The sequence below is a fragment of the Ictalurus furcatus genome, chromosome 8 (assembly GCF_023375685.1).
Source record: "Ictalurus furcatus strain D&B chromosome 8, Billie_1.0, whole genome shotgun sequence".
In the NCBI taxonomy this organism is placed as follows: Eukaryota; Metazoa; Chordata; class Actinopteri; order Siluriformes; family Ictaluridae; genus Ictalurus; species Ictalurus furcatus.
Genome location: NC_071262.1, coordinates 8,407,926 through 8,422,521, shown reverse-complemented (window position 1 = coordinate 8,422,521; position 14,596 = coordinate 8,407,926).

Genomic DNA, 14,596 nt, shown 5'->3' with positions numbered 1-14,596 from the left:
CCCTAAATAGATTCTAATCACTGGCACCCAATCTTCAACACCTGATTCTAATTTTATGCATTTGAAGGTATGATAAATGTAGGGGTGTACTTACTTTTTCCATGTGATTGATCTGGTTGTTTTTTTTATTTAAATTGTGAAAATTACTACAAAATGTAAATTTTGTGTCTCATTTGATAGAGTATATCACCTACATTAATAGGCACTGTTTCAAAGAGGATCAAATGTTTGCTTGTCCAAATATGTCAAAAAAGCCAATCATTTCCATGGGGTGTACTTATTTACATGTACGGAATTTGGCAGACACCCTTATGCAGAGCGACTTATATTTATCTCATTTATACAACTGAGCAGTTGAGGGTTAATGGCCTTTCTCAAGAGCCCAGAAGTGGCAGTTTGCAATGCTGGGATTTGAACTCATGACCTTCTGATCAGGAGTCCAACTTGTAAAATTTTATTTATTTATTTATTTTTAAATAAATGCCTTTCAGAATGCCTTTGACAAAAGAAGAATATACTGAAAGCATTCTCATGGCTGGATCGGGAAGCTATAGCAGGGTTGCGATGGACTTTAACAGGAAACATAGCAAGAATCAAACACATCAAACACATCACTGTTACCAAACTTATTAACAAATTCAAAAAGACTGGAAGTGTTGTGGACCAACCAGGAAATGAACGTCCACAAACATCCACTGATGATGGCACAACCGGCATGGTGCTGGCAAAGATGGTCACCTATTCATGGAGATTTATGGGACACATTGTATATATTATAGTTAAGATGCATTATAAATGAAATGAGATTGTGATCAGAGATAAAATTGTTATGTTTAATACAATGCAAAAGTCTTAGGCACCCTATGTCTTTTAGTACAAGCATAGGGTGTAGATTTGGTTTGACCTTTGAGAGGGTCCTTTGGGGGTTAAAGTATGCTTCCCGATGTTTTTTATTAAATAAAAAATGTCATATCTGCAGTGTCATTACATAATTATCCTCTGCTTATCTATCTTTCTATCTACTCATCCATCCATCCATCTGTCTGCCCAATCTGTCTGTCTATCATCCACATTTAGATAGATAAATGCCAGAATAAATAAATATTGGGTGAGGTTATAATTGCTAGTTTATTTGGGGGGGGGGGGGGATGCAATGACTGGAGTGAGGAAAGTAAAGGGATGCATGAATGAATGCATGCATGAAATACCACACAACTATGGTCAACTATGCGAAATATAGAACTTTACTTAGACCTAATTCTAAGCAGAGATTTTTTTACTTAGTGTTCTGTGTTCACACCATTTTAGAGATTGATGGTTTTAAACCATTTATTACACTGAAATCAATTATAAAACTAAATATAAATAATAAATATAAAGCCAAGATGTTACTTACCTTTTAGTAACACACCTTTTACTATGAGTGTTACTTATCTGTTAATACAGAATTCTAGTTGCTGAATTCTGCACAGGGGGGCACAGTGGTTAGTGATTAGCACATTTGCCTCACACCTCCAGGGTTAAGGGTTTGATTCCCACCACAGCCCTGTGTGTGCGGAGATTGCATGCTCTCTCCATGCTGCAGGTCGAAGGTTGGGATCCCAGTCCAAAGACATGGCTGATTGGCATGTCCAAAGTGTCCATAGTGTACGAATGGAGGTGTGAATGTGTATGTCATTGTGCCCTGCAATGGATTTGCACCCCATCCAGGGTGTACCCTGCCTTGTGCCTGATGTTCCCTGGGATAGGATCCAGGTTCCTTTTGACCCTGTAGGATAAGTGGTATAGAAAATGGATGGATGGAAACAGAGTGAGAGGAATCAGAGGTAGAGGTGGAAAAGCATATACGTGGACCAGTCACGATGCCAGTTTGTAGGTTTTCACTAGGGAGTCATCAGTGCATCTACACTCAACATGGACTGAAGCAGCAGCCTTTATTTTGTCACATAAATATTACAGAACAGTGAAATTATTTTCTTGTATCCCATTTTGTTAGGAAGCACAGGGTCAGCCATGATACAGTGCCCCTGGAGAGGGTTAAGGGCCTTGTTCCAGACCTTCTGTTCAGTAACCCAGAGCCTTAACTGTTGAGCCAACACTGCCTTGGGGAGACCACCAGTGACACGGCATACGTGTAGTCAACATTTTACAAGAGAAATTATGTTTGACTGAAATGGTCACTAAAAGATTACACTAAATTTAATGTAATCAAATATCTAATTTATTAGATTTAATTATGAAGAATGGTTAAACACTGTAATCTGTGTTGCACCATCCAACCCTACTCAAGCTACAGCCATCTTAAGGCTGGCTGTCACAACTTGCTTTGAGTTGGTGGTGGCTTAACTGATGGGCCATTATCAGCCAACAGAGGACACTATTCTGTGCTCTCAGCTCCTGGATAACTTCGTTCAGCTTAGCCATGTCTGCTGTTAAGTAATTCATTCATTTAGAGTAAATCAGTTTTCTGAGCTTTCATTGCAGAGCTTGGCTGTATGACCAGACATTTGGGCCAGATGCAGTACAAAGCCAGGATCAAAATCTGCATGTTGCATTCACTTTGACAGTGGCACACAGTCATACATCACTATGTGACCTCGCTGGTATGTGTGTATATTGGAATGTGTGTGCTGGTATATTGGTATGTGTGTGCAGCCATGCAAAGTTTGGATTGGAATAAAGCCCCTTGTTTTCATTTAAATTGTAATTCAGTTGTATGTTTGTACAATAGACATCTCTGATTTTGGGTGGTCTGACAGCTAAAAAGGCAGATCAGATCAGTCCTGCTGTCATGAAGACCAAACTACCCGTGGAGCTTAGAGATTTTGTTAGAAGGGGAAAAAGATGGAGAACGTCATTAAAACATTGGCAAACCTTTGAACCTTTATAGGAGCAATGTGAGACATATTATAATAAAGTGGTAAAAATAAGGCACAACTTAGACACTACCAAGATCAGGCCAAATTGAGTGCTCAGGTAAGAAGGGTAATTGTAAAGAAATGTCTCAGAGTCCATCTACAACACTGAAGGTGTTATAAAGCTCACTAGCTGAAATAAAAGAATCTGTGCAGACATCAACAATATCATCAGTTCTACAATATCAACAATGTCATCTAGAACTGGGTTCTATGAGAAACTGACACATCTGAAAGAGGACATGTTAGAAAATCAGAAAGCTTTTGAAAAAACAGTTTGCAATCTGATGAGACTAAAGCTGAGCCCTTTGATCTAAATCCAAAACATAATATTTGATGCAGGTAATACCATTCCTACGAACAAACACATTGGCCATAGCATCATGCTATAGTGTAGCTTTTCTGCAGCTGGAACTAGAAAATGGATGGAGCCATATAAACAAATTGTTGAGGAGAACCTGTTCCAATAATCCAGATGCCTATTTCAACAGAGCAATGAATCAAAGCACAGGGAAAAAACAAAAGAATGTCTTGGGGAAAAAATGGAGGTTTGTGTTTTGAAATGGTGGAGTCAAAGCTCAGACTTTCAACCCATTCAAAAATCTACAGCATGACCTGAAAATTGCTGTCTGACAATGTTCTCCATCTAGTTTGGCAAAGTTGGAGAAAATTTTCATTGGGGAATGGAAGAAAACTCTGTAAAACTCTGAAGGCACTGTATGCACTGACTATATACTATATAATTTCCCTCCCAGATGTAAAATGGTTTCCTGTATAGTTAATAGTTATTTGGACAGATTAACAGCACTGCTTTCTGTGATGCCTAACAAGTTTGGAGAAACTTGTAGAGGGATCTTGGACCATTCCTCCAAACAGAGTTCTTCAAGCTCCTTTAAATACTTATATCTGTGTATGTAAATTGCCCACTTTAGTTCATACCACATGTTTTTAAAGAACCAATTAAATTATGCACTTCTAAAAGTGTGATGTTTAGGTTTTTCTTTGACTTCCACAACATCTTCCTCATTGTGTAGGCACCAGTAAGCTCATCCATCCAATATTTGGCAAACCTTCAACTGTTCAAACCTGATTGTGCATAGTGGTATTTTAGGTGAGTAATCTATTCAATTGTTTGTGGCTATAGTTCATATCATACAATCCTTTTAGCCAATTCTCTTGAATATATGTTATTAAACATTATATATATTATATATAAATTATATATATAACTGCATTTCACTGGCTCTGTACTTGTACTCTGCACACTGACAATAAAGTTGAATCTAATATAATCTAATCTTCACATTTGTCTCAACACCAGTACTGTCGAAGTAGGTTGGGCTAATGATAACCAGCAGAGGGCAGTCTATACTCAATAATGGGAACTAGTGTGCTACTATTCATGCTACTTTAAAAGCTCTCTGACTGTAGGCTTTGCATTGATGTAGGTCAACAGGCTAAATAGTTTGTAACATATTGCTTGCTTCTTTATTCTGGCACTAATACCAACCATTTTATACAGTATAGCAACTTGAAATCATCATTGTAGTCATCACTGATTACACTGTTAAACGTTTAATGTAGTTTTATTAAATGTATACATTTTTTTGTGAGCAGTGCTGTGAAGACTTTTATTAAAGACTGAAAAACACCAGTCATTTATAGACAAACATTTCAAAAATAATAATCTGTATAGGCTTTGCAAAATTTAGACTCATAAACTGTGCAGGATACAGGATCTAAGGTGGTCCCTGTGCACATATGATTGAACTTAAGCTGAACACTAGAGGGAGAGCTAAGTTTGCTGCATCCTAGACAGAGTTATCAACACATTATGGAAAAAAAGGAGGCACTGAGATTGTCTTTGAACACAGTCTGAGTTTTTCCTGTATGTGAAAGATTGACATTTGTATATGGATGGTTGCATGGTTACATGTGACTGTCAAACATTTATTGTTGAAATTAGAAAGACAAATGGTTTAATTATACCTGTGTAGGTGATTGAATATTTTACAGCATGTCTTTTGCAACATGGAAAAGAACATCCGCCAAATTACATGCATGTATTTGGAAATGTTATTCATTATTTGTGATATGGCATATTACAGTTTCGACAGTACATAAGGGCATGGATGCTCCCTGTATCTCAGCAGGGTCTTGTCGCTCCTTTCCTGTTGGGGCTGGTGTTTGTTTTTGTACTGTGTCCCCTTGTGAGGTGCACCTCCCTCCCCTGCTGAGCTGACAACCTCAGCTCCCTGTGAAGAGCCACTTGGCTCCTTCACTACTGAAATAACAGACTCCCGAGAAGGAAACGACAGCTTCTTCAAAAGAGCACCTACTCAGTGGTCTTGTGCCAGGGGGGTTGGGTATAACAAAGAGATATGCAGGGATGTACTTCATCTGTACTCCTATACTGGTCCATGAAACAAGTGAAATATTTGATGATTAAATACTGATAAATACAAGGACAAGGACAGAGTACTGTAAGACTGCAGATGCCCATTACATCAGTCTTGTGATATAGTGGATATAACATACATTTTTAATTACAAAAGATGTGTTTTACTGAAAATCAATTCATGTGATACCTAGGAAACTCCCTTTGCAGATTGAAATAGATCAGGGGGATTATAATTATAATTGTAATATAATTATAATTATAATTGTGGCCGATTATAACTGTGAGTAGACCAAAGGTGAGAGTGACTTTTTAGCAGTGTTGTGAGGTCTCTTAAAGAACTTCAGAGTGCAAATAAGAAGATTATCTCAAGAACAGTCTCATAAAAATTGCAGCAGAGCCTTTAAACGCGTCACTGAAGACTCCTTTGATCTTACTGTCATATTCATGTGGCCCTTAATTCGAGATAATGAGATGGTGCTGGTGTAAAGTAACTAGTGTGAAGTGTGTGCATGTGCTGTCTCGTATCCATTAGGGACCCCCATGTTATGTGTTGCCGCAAGGTCTCCACTACACCAGATGAATCTCCTCCCCATTCCTCTCTCTTTCCCTTGATCTCTTTTGCACTTTCTCACTCTCTTTCACTTGCTCTCTCTCTCTCTCTCTCTCTCTCTCTCTCTCTCTCTCTCTCTCTCTCTCTCTCTGGCATTCATTGGAGGGGATAGGGCCCTGACTTCCTCCTGAATTACATAGTATCCTCCCTGTTTGCCAGCCCTCTCACAGGCTGCGTATCTTGGATTCATTAACCTCGAGAACTTCCAGAGGTCCTTTGTCCTGAATGTTTCTCTCTGTTCCAGGAGCCACAGGCGGAGGGAGCTGCTATTGTCATTCACCACATGGCATGCGCATGTTTGTCCTTGATCCCTCACTTTGAAATGGAGTGCTCAAGGAAGGGCAAGTCACTCCACTCAGCCCATAGTTTCCTATACATGTCTTGAGAGTCTCATAGCCTGATGTGTGGAGTCAGAATCTGAAGTTGGGCATCTGCTGACTGTCCAGCCTTATCCAGCATGTCTCCAGAGAAATGTAGGCTGGAGTATTGTAAAGATAAAGGATCAACAGGGGGAGCTGTTTTCCAAACAAAGCAGCAGTATTGAACCAGGCCATGCTCTCACAGGCTGGTGCCAGGCCAGGAGGCTGAGCGCAATAAAATTCTCACCTCATTATCAGAATCACAGTGACTGCCTGGGCGGGGGGGATGAAAGCAAAGAAGAAGGAGAAGTGATGAGTAAACTGAGAGAAGAGCCACTTTCATACCTTCAGAGTAGTGAGAATACAGATAGACACATTGGCGTATATCACGACAGAGGAACAGATAATGCACAGAAGCTTTGTTTTACAGTAGTCACACATTCATGAATGTGTGTAGAGTAAATTTGTCCATGATAAAGCCATCTCCTATACTAAAGATGTAGAACAAACGTTGCCATTTCCAGTGTAATGTGATATATATATATATATATATATATATATATATATATATATATATATATATATATCACATTACACTGGAAATGACTGAAGGAGCTACTCTACAGCTACGCTGAAGGAGCTACTCATATATATATATATATATATATATATATATATATATATATATATATATATATATATATATATATATATATGAGTAGCTCCTTCAGCAGCAGACTGCTGCACCATCAGTGCAAGAAAGAGCACTACAGCAGGTCCTTCATCCCTACAGCAGTCAGACTCTTTAATGCAATGCTTTAAACAACATAATGTAGTACTTCTACTTTCTGTATATAAATGTATATATCATGTATATAAACAAGGTGTTACACATCTGTATATATTCAAATTTGTATTCATCTGTACATACAGTGAGGTGTCCATAGTGTACATATTACCATTATTATTATTTTTTTACTACTCTAATTCTTATTTTTCTATTCCTATTGTATATATATATATATATATATATATATATATATATATATATATATATATATATATATATATTAGATACGTTATTTCAATTCTATTCCTATTTAATGTGTATTCTTTCCTATCTGTTTTTTGTGTGACTGAGCTGCTGTAACGAGGGAATTTCCCCAGTGTGGGATCAATAAATCTTATCTTATCTTATCTTATCTTATCTTATCTGTGAAATAAAATACATAGCACTTGTGACATGTACATAATATTTTGGGGGTTTTTTTTTATTTGGTTTTTTTTTGGGGGGGGGGGGTCGGGGTTTCATTCTTTTCATTTACTAGTGTTTTCCCATTGTTTTTGTACATTCATGACTAGTTGCAGTCAAAACAATATAGTTACAAATGGAATGTTAAGTTTCTAACATTTAATAACGTGATATATAATTAATATTTAATGCGGTTATAAAAATTCTAGACCTATAAGCGTTTTAGTAAGTGTTGAAATGAGCGTATTATTTTCCACAAAGTTTTTTTTTCTTTTTTAACACAGCATTGCATTATTGGTCTGTATCATAAGTTTTACCCATACTTTTACAATTATGGCTAAGTTACATGAACGTATTCTTAATTGAACTTTACTTGAGGCTTTAATAATAAGCAGAGCTGCCTGAAAATGATTAAGAAAAGCATTAAAAATCTGTGAGCTCGTGGCAGCTGGTTTCTTTCTATCTTTACACGTACAACCAATAAATCAATATCAAATCTTAAGTGCAGGAAGCCAGATGGCCTTCCTCCAACCCTCAACCTAGCAGGTCAGTCCTCTCAGAGCCAGCTTGGCTACTGTAGGCCAAGCCCACTTAGAAGTCCCTTTGAAGACTTTCCATTCAACAAGAAGCCCATGAATGTCTAAAGAGAACAAATAAGCTGTTACGACTCAGGTCAGATCAGTGTTTATGTTTTTCTGAACATCAAAGGCACTGCGAGTGTTTGATATGCAGACCCACACCTTGCACTAGAGCTAGGACAGGTAAAGAGGTGGAGCAGTCCATTGAGAGAGAAAAAGGGACTCTTGTGAGATCTCCCTCTTGCCTCTTGCCAGAGGGCGCTTTACTCGGTGCCTCCAACTCCCTACAGAGCAATCAGCCCCTAACACCTTCCTATGTCTAAGGCCTATGATATAACCATACATCAGAAATATGATGGTGCTTGGTAGCATCTATGCTTTACTGGTCGTTTTCGTGACTTCTGGGTCTGATGGTAACATTTTAAAGTGATCTTCATATCACCTTCATTTAAAGTAACTCATTTACTTTCTTCCACACTACAGAGTTCCAGACCATTGAGGTACATACTTGTGTCATAGTAACATAGTTTGTGTTTCTTTAAACACAAACCAATCACAAGCCAGTCATCTAGATTTCTGTGTGGGCCAAGGGTTAGCTTAAACAGTAGTTTGATTGAATGGCTGTTCACAAGGCAGTGTGAAATGCCAGCACTGAGGCGAGGTGTGAGCGGGAAGAAGCAGGCTGCCCCATCCTTTGTGTAGCTCTTTGGCTGAATGCGCAGCCTCCATTGTTCCAGGCCGACCGTCCAGCCCCATCAAACTCTCTCCTACACTGCTTTGTCTTGAGCTGCATGACCACTTCCTTCAGCCAGGTCAGGGCAAGGTCGTGATTTTGGAAACTTGCTTCGCATGCTGCTCGGCTGTTCAAACATACATGTGATTTGTCAACTAACTTGAAAGTATTCATGTGAATAATTTTAAGCAACGAACAAATAAAAAATGATGTCAGAAAAATATGAGAAATGATTGTTTTTAATTTACTTGCATTTAATATCAGATTAATCAAATCGCCTTTCTCTAAGAGAGTGTAGCAGGTCTCAGATTTACTGCATTGAGTTAACCTTGCCAGTTAACCTTAACGGGGTCAGCTATTTAGTTGTAAAGACATGGGGCAGTCTGACCTCTTCCACTTGTCCTAAGGCAGTGACTGTCTCATCAGGCCAAGTAGAATGAAGCTGCATTCTTTTCTCGATAGAAAAATGAAAGGCTGATGTGCCAACAGGAATAACATATGCAGACCAGCTCAGCCCAGAACTACGAAAGAGTCAGACTGGATAAAGGCGGGGAGGGGGTGTACCTGATAAAAATCAGCACAGGCCTTTGATCTTTAAGAAACTGATAAGATGTTACACAGTGGCATGCTGAGTAGACAAGCAGAGCGACAAGGCATGTACAAACAAGCATGCAGAGGTGGAGATGACTTAGGTTGTTTGGAGATTAGATAATTTGCTATGCTTTTCAGACAGGATCGCTTTTTAGGATTGGGCAGTGTATATGTTGCAGCACTAGTATAAATTCAGAGTTGCCACTGATATTTTTTGCTTGATTAGGTAAACAAAATTGCTCTGTCTGCAAATCGAATCCACATGCATGGTTAATTTTTTTTTATGGCCATGAACATAATTTTGGAATAAGACTGGTAATCAAAGTCCAATCTAATACAGAAATCAACGCAAAGCACATTACTTCAAACACACTTGCCATATCTAAAGGAATAGCATGCTGATTAATGCAGTACTGATGTAACGCTCAAAACTCAAATAAAGCCTATAGAGAGAGGGCTGTGTCTGTGTGATTCACTGGCTATGATTTAGGGCATGCATGTGGAGGCCAGACAGGCCTGATGGTCTGAAACAGATGCCTGGCTGTCTGGCTTGTGGAGGAGGGGAAAACTGCTCAAAAGGAAGCTGTAACAACCCACTGAGTTAATGCGCCTCCTCTGGGCCTCCTAGCAACAGAGCTGCAACACAGCTGCATTCACTGCACCTGCAGCCAGGTTCACACACATGGGTGTGAGAGAAATATACAATTAACTCCAGAATTTTTTGCACCCTCCAAGAGAACAAATAAAAATTATACAGTACAGATTTATTAGCTACTTACCTTTCCTCTAACACAATTATAAGAATAGGAAGAAGAAGAATTATATTTGCAATGGTCATCTCAGTCTCAAAAACACCAGATTTCAACACCTATGGGAGATTTTAAAGTGATACGTTAGATAGCGCTCTTCAACCACCTTCATCAAAACACCAGTAAAGGGAATATCTTTTGGAAGAATAGTGTTCATCCATTGAGTACAGGTCCAAAGACTTATAGAATCTGTGGCAAGGTTGAGAAGACGGATATGCAAAGCTTCAGTAGGAATACTGTTAAGAATTCAAAACAAAATAGTTTTGATTTGTTTAACATTTTTGTCTCCGCACAATTCAATATGTGATATTTCACAGTGTTCATATTTTTACTTTTATTCTACAGTATTAGAAAATAGTAATAATAAATAATTAATGAATAAATAACAACTCATTTTCTTTATTGTTTTTTTTTTTTTTTTTTTGTCCAACTCAAGAAGGAAGGCACACACAAAGTCAGTTTTGTAATAACTTTTTCATCAACAGCAAATTACCTGCTTTTGCATAAGGACATGCTTGTAATTACAGAGATTAATTAAATTAAGTAGAAAGTCAAGAACTCATTACTTCAGAGGACTTTCAGACCTTGGACATCTAGGAGTATTTGAGACTATGACAAGAGAAGATCATCATCATCATTTTCATTCATTCATTTATTCGTTTGTTCATTCATCCATTCATTCATGTATCCACACATTTTAGTGTAGTTCAACAATGTTTTGAACTACAAACTACAAAAAGATCAAGGTTTCATACCTCATTAGACCTAAGATCTGGTCATAAATTGGATGTCTTGTCTATGGCCACAGAGAACAAGATAAAGCTTGAGTGCCCCACGCTCCAATTAAAAGGATTAAGAATTTAGGCTCTCCATTATCAGCTCTCTCCTACAGACTTCAAAGAGTACATGAAGTGAGAAAGCAGCTGGCCTAGTGGTATGACTTTCTTCTCTCCCTTGCTGCTGTTTGCGTTGAGGATGTTTACAGATCCCAGCAAGGACAAACAGGCTCATTGTTGTTTGTATGGAGACCTGCTCAAACAGACAAACTCACGTAGATGAATCAGCCAGGATGTCTTAGTATTGGCTCTGTCTTTACACACTAGACTTAGCTTTGAAGACAGTGTTTCCCATCACCAGACCAGGTCAGGGTCAGGGGGGTCTGAAGCGACCTCACAACCAGGTATTCAATTTGGTCATAATCTTATACAATCTCTTAAGATGAAGAACCATCTAAGGGTTCTTCAGGTAGATAATGTCTCTCAGCTTCATAAAATGAATCTAAGATCTAAGACACTCAGTTGTAGAGTTCTTTTATTTAATGTAGTAGACCTATATAATTTGTACTGCATTATGAATTTTACTGTACCGTTTGTATTTGAAATGTGCAAATGTGTTAAATATTGCATACATTGTACATTAAAAACATTTTCCAATAACTGAAAATTGAGAATGGCTAAATGCTCCTTGAAAGAAAACTCAGGATTTCAACATCAACATACTGTATGTCAAAACTTACCACAAGGTGTCACTCTGAAATCCTTCTTCAGGCTCTGTATTTCAGCACCTTTGGCAGCTGTACAAACAGGCAATCCACACATTATAATAAAGATCTCTGTCTGACACATACATACATACATTGCACACCAAATACTAGAGTGAACATGTTATTGAGTGTTCTGGAGTGATGTATTAGTAAGGCTTTGGTCAGGTTATTATGCAAGATAGGAAAGACAAATCAAGAGAATTTAAATAGGAAATGATAGAAACTAGTTGAGTAATAGCATTATACTAATATACACTAGAAAGTAATGCATTTCAGCAACAAATCATTACATACTGTAGTGTAATGTACAGATGTGTGAGTTTAATACTGTGATGTGTTTGTGGGGCACATCAGACACATCACTCATCATCATCATCTTCAGGAAATCCTTGGGAAACTAAGAAAATTTTGAAAAAGATTATATCTTAATAAGAGAACTATTTGAATGAATATCTGGATGATAAATGATCAAAATGAAACCAGTTAAGGTTGATAGAATCACACCCATATTATAGGATAATGCATTTCAGAATCAAATCATTACTTACATACGTAACATATAGATGATTAAATTGTATGTTAGCAGGACACAATTCAGGAAAATAGGCAGCATGACAAATCTAGCCTCTTAAACAGTTAATCTTGTAAAACTTTGGATCAGAAATGAAAAAAACTAGTTAAGGTCAACGTGGAGAGAGTTTCAATGTGTAATATGGATCAAAGTGTGTAATATGGATTAAGTAGGCTATGCAAAGTCAATGTGCAACATGCATGTACTGCTCATAGCATATAATGTCAGCACTATGATAAACTAATTTTTAACTTGAACATGATATTTAAATAAGCAAATGCCAATCTCTGCTGAAGCCACAAGACTATAAATCAGAGTGGAACAAGCCTGTAGAAGTGGGTTTATGATGGTGGGTGGTGGGGAGACTTCCCTTGCATCCTGCAGGGGGATGGAAACTGACACAGTTCAAGTGTCAAAGGCCTTTTAACTAGCAAAGTCCCAAACAATGTCTTATTACTTTATTGGGCATCATTTAGAGAGATCCACTCAGATTAGATTACACTCTCTCCAGCTTTGAAAAAGTACAAGAATTATAAAGAATCATTAATCTATCATTTTGTTAAAAATATATATTCACTCTCGGTTCACTCCTGATTCACTCCTGTCATAAGCAATTTTTAATGTGCAATTAAAAGTCTATTGTAGACTAATTAATTTTGTCATTAAATTATTGACTCATAAAACAATTACACACAATCTGCTAAAGAAAACATACCTTAAATCATCCTTAATGATGGACCTGTATTTAATGGATTTGTGTATATAATGTGTTTTTACAGTGATTTTTATTTAGCTCCAAGGTATAGTGTCCAGATAAAACATACTGCATCATATTCAAATACTACAATGGCTGTTTTTGTTTATCCACCCAATTGTTGTGTGTGTGTGTGTGTGTGTGTGTGTGTGTGTGTGTGTGTGTGTGTGTGTGCCACATTCTTATTTTGTTGTTGCAACATCATCTCAGGGTGGAAAATAGCTGGGTGAATTCACATATTATGGGAATGTTTTTCAATATCCAAATTTTCTAAGTTGTCTTGCCAAACAAAATACCCAACATGTGGTACATTACTGAAATCCACAATGTGTTGACTATCTACAGGAAAATGATTGTATGATATTCTACTCATAGCTTAACATTTTGTCCAGACCGACTGAAAACCACTTTTATAAAGTGATGTTTGGTAACTTGGGTCAGTATATCTGGGAAATTGGGACAGATATCTTCATTGGTTTAGGTCTTTACTTATATCCTCATTCAGCATGTAAAAAAAAAATAAAATGTTGGTTATTTGTGTCATACTTATTCATGACATCAATAAATAAAATTTCAATAACAGTTTTTTAAAAATAATTTTCTCCAACTGCATCATCAACATATTCTAATATTGTAATGATGTTCTAATAAGTAACATTCTATAGTTCATTTTCACAGCTATAACAACAATCAGGGTTTAGACAATCTTCAAACTTTTCCAAATTCATAACCAATCTTTTCTAAAATTCAATATGAACAGATTAATAATAATCAGCAGAATATCACCACTAAAAGGTAGCCAACATTTTATAATATATTTCTTGCAGCAGCAGCATAAAACATCATCAACATTCATTTTTGGAATTTGTATTTTGGAACATCTTGAAAATTATAAACATACATGATTTTAGAATAACTTTATGCTTATCCTATGCATATGCTGTATGCACCATAAATATATTAGTCTTGGCTCATGTTATAACCTCATTTTAAAAAATCAACACATCCAAAGCATATGTCATTTATTTTTCTGCTTCAAAATTTTTGGGATCAACTTCCTGTCTGATGTTGATCACGCCCCTTGATATCACATGAATGAAGTCATATTATTTCTATCACACTTGTCCACTGCAAGGGCATAACACAGGTTTTGACTTTCAGTTATCAGGTCAGAAAAATAAATGCTGCCAATTCAGATTGCCCTGATGTACTTTTTTCCACAATATAGCAGAATTCACCCTATTCAAAAATGGCAACAATCTACCGTTATACTATTTTAGTGGAAAACACAACTCAGACAATGAAAGTGTGATTTAACATACCAGCCAAAAAGTCTTCTAAGAAACCATTAAAGAAAACATATTTTCCCCCCTTTTCAAAAAAAAAAAGTCTGTACTCTTAAAAATATAACTATAGAGGAACCAATTTTGTTACCTAAAGCTTTTCTGTGTATGCCTATTTAGTTGGTGCCACAATTAAC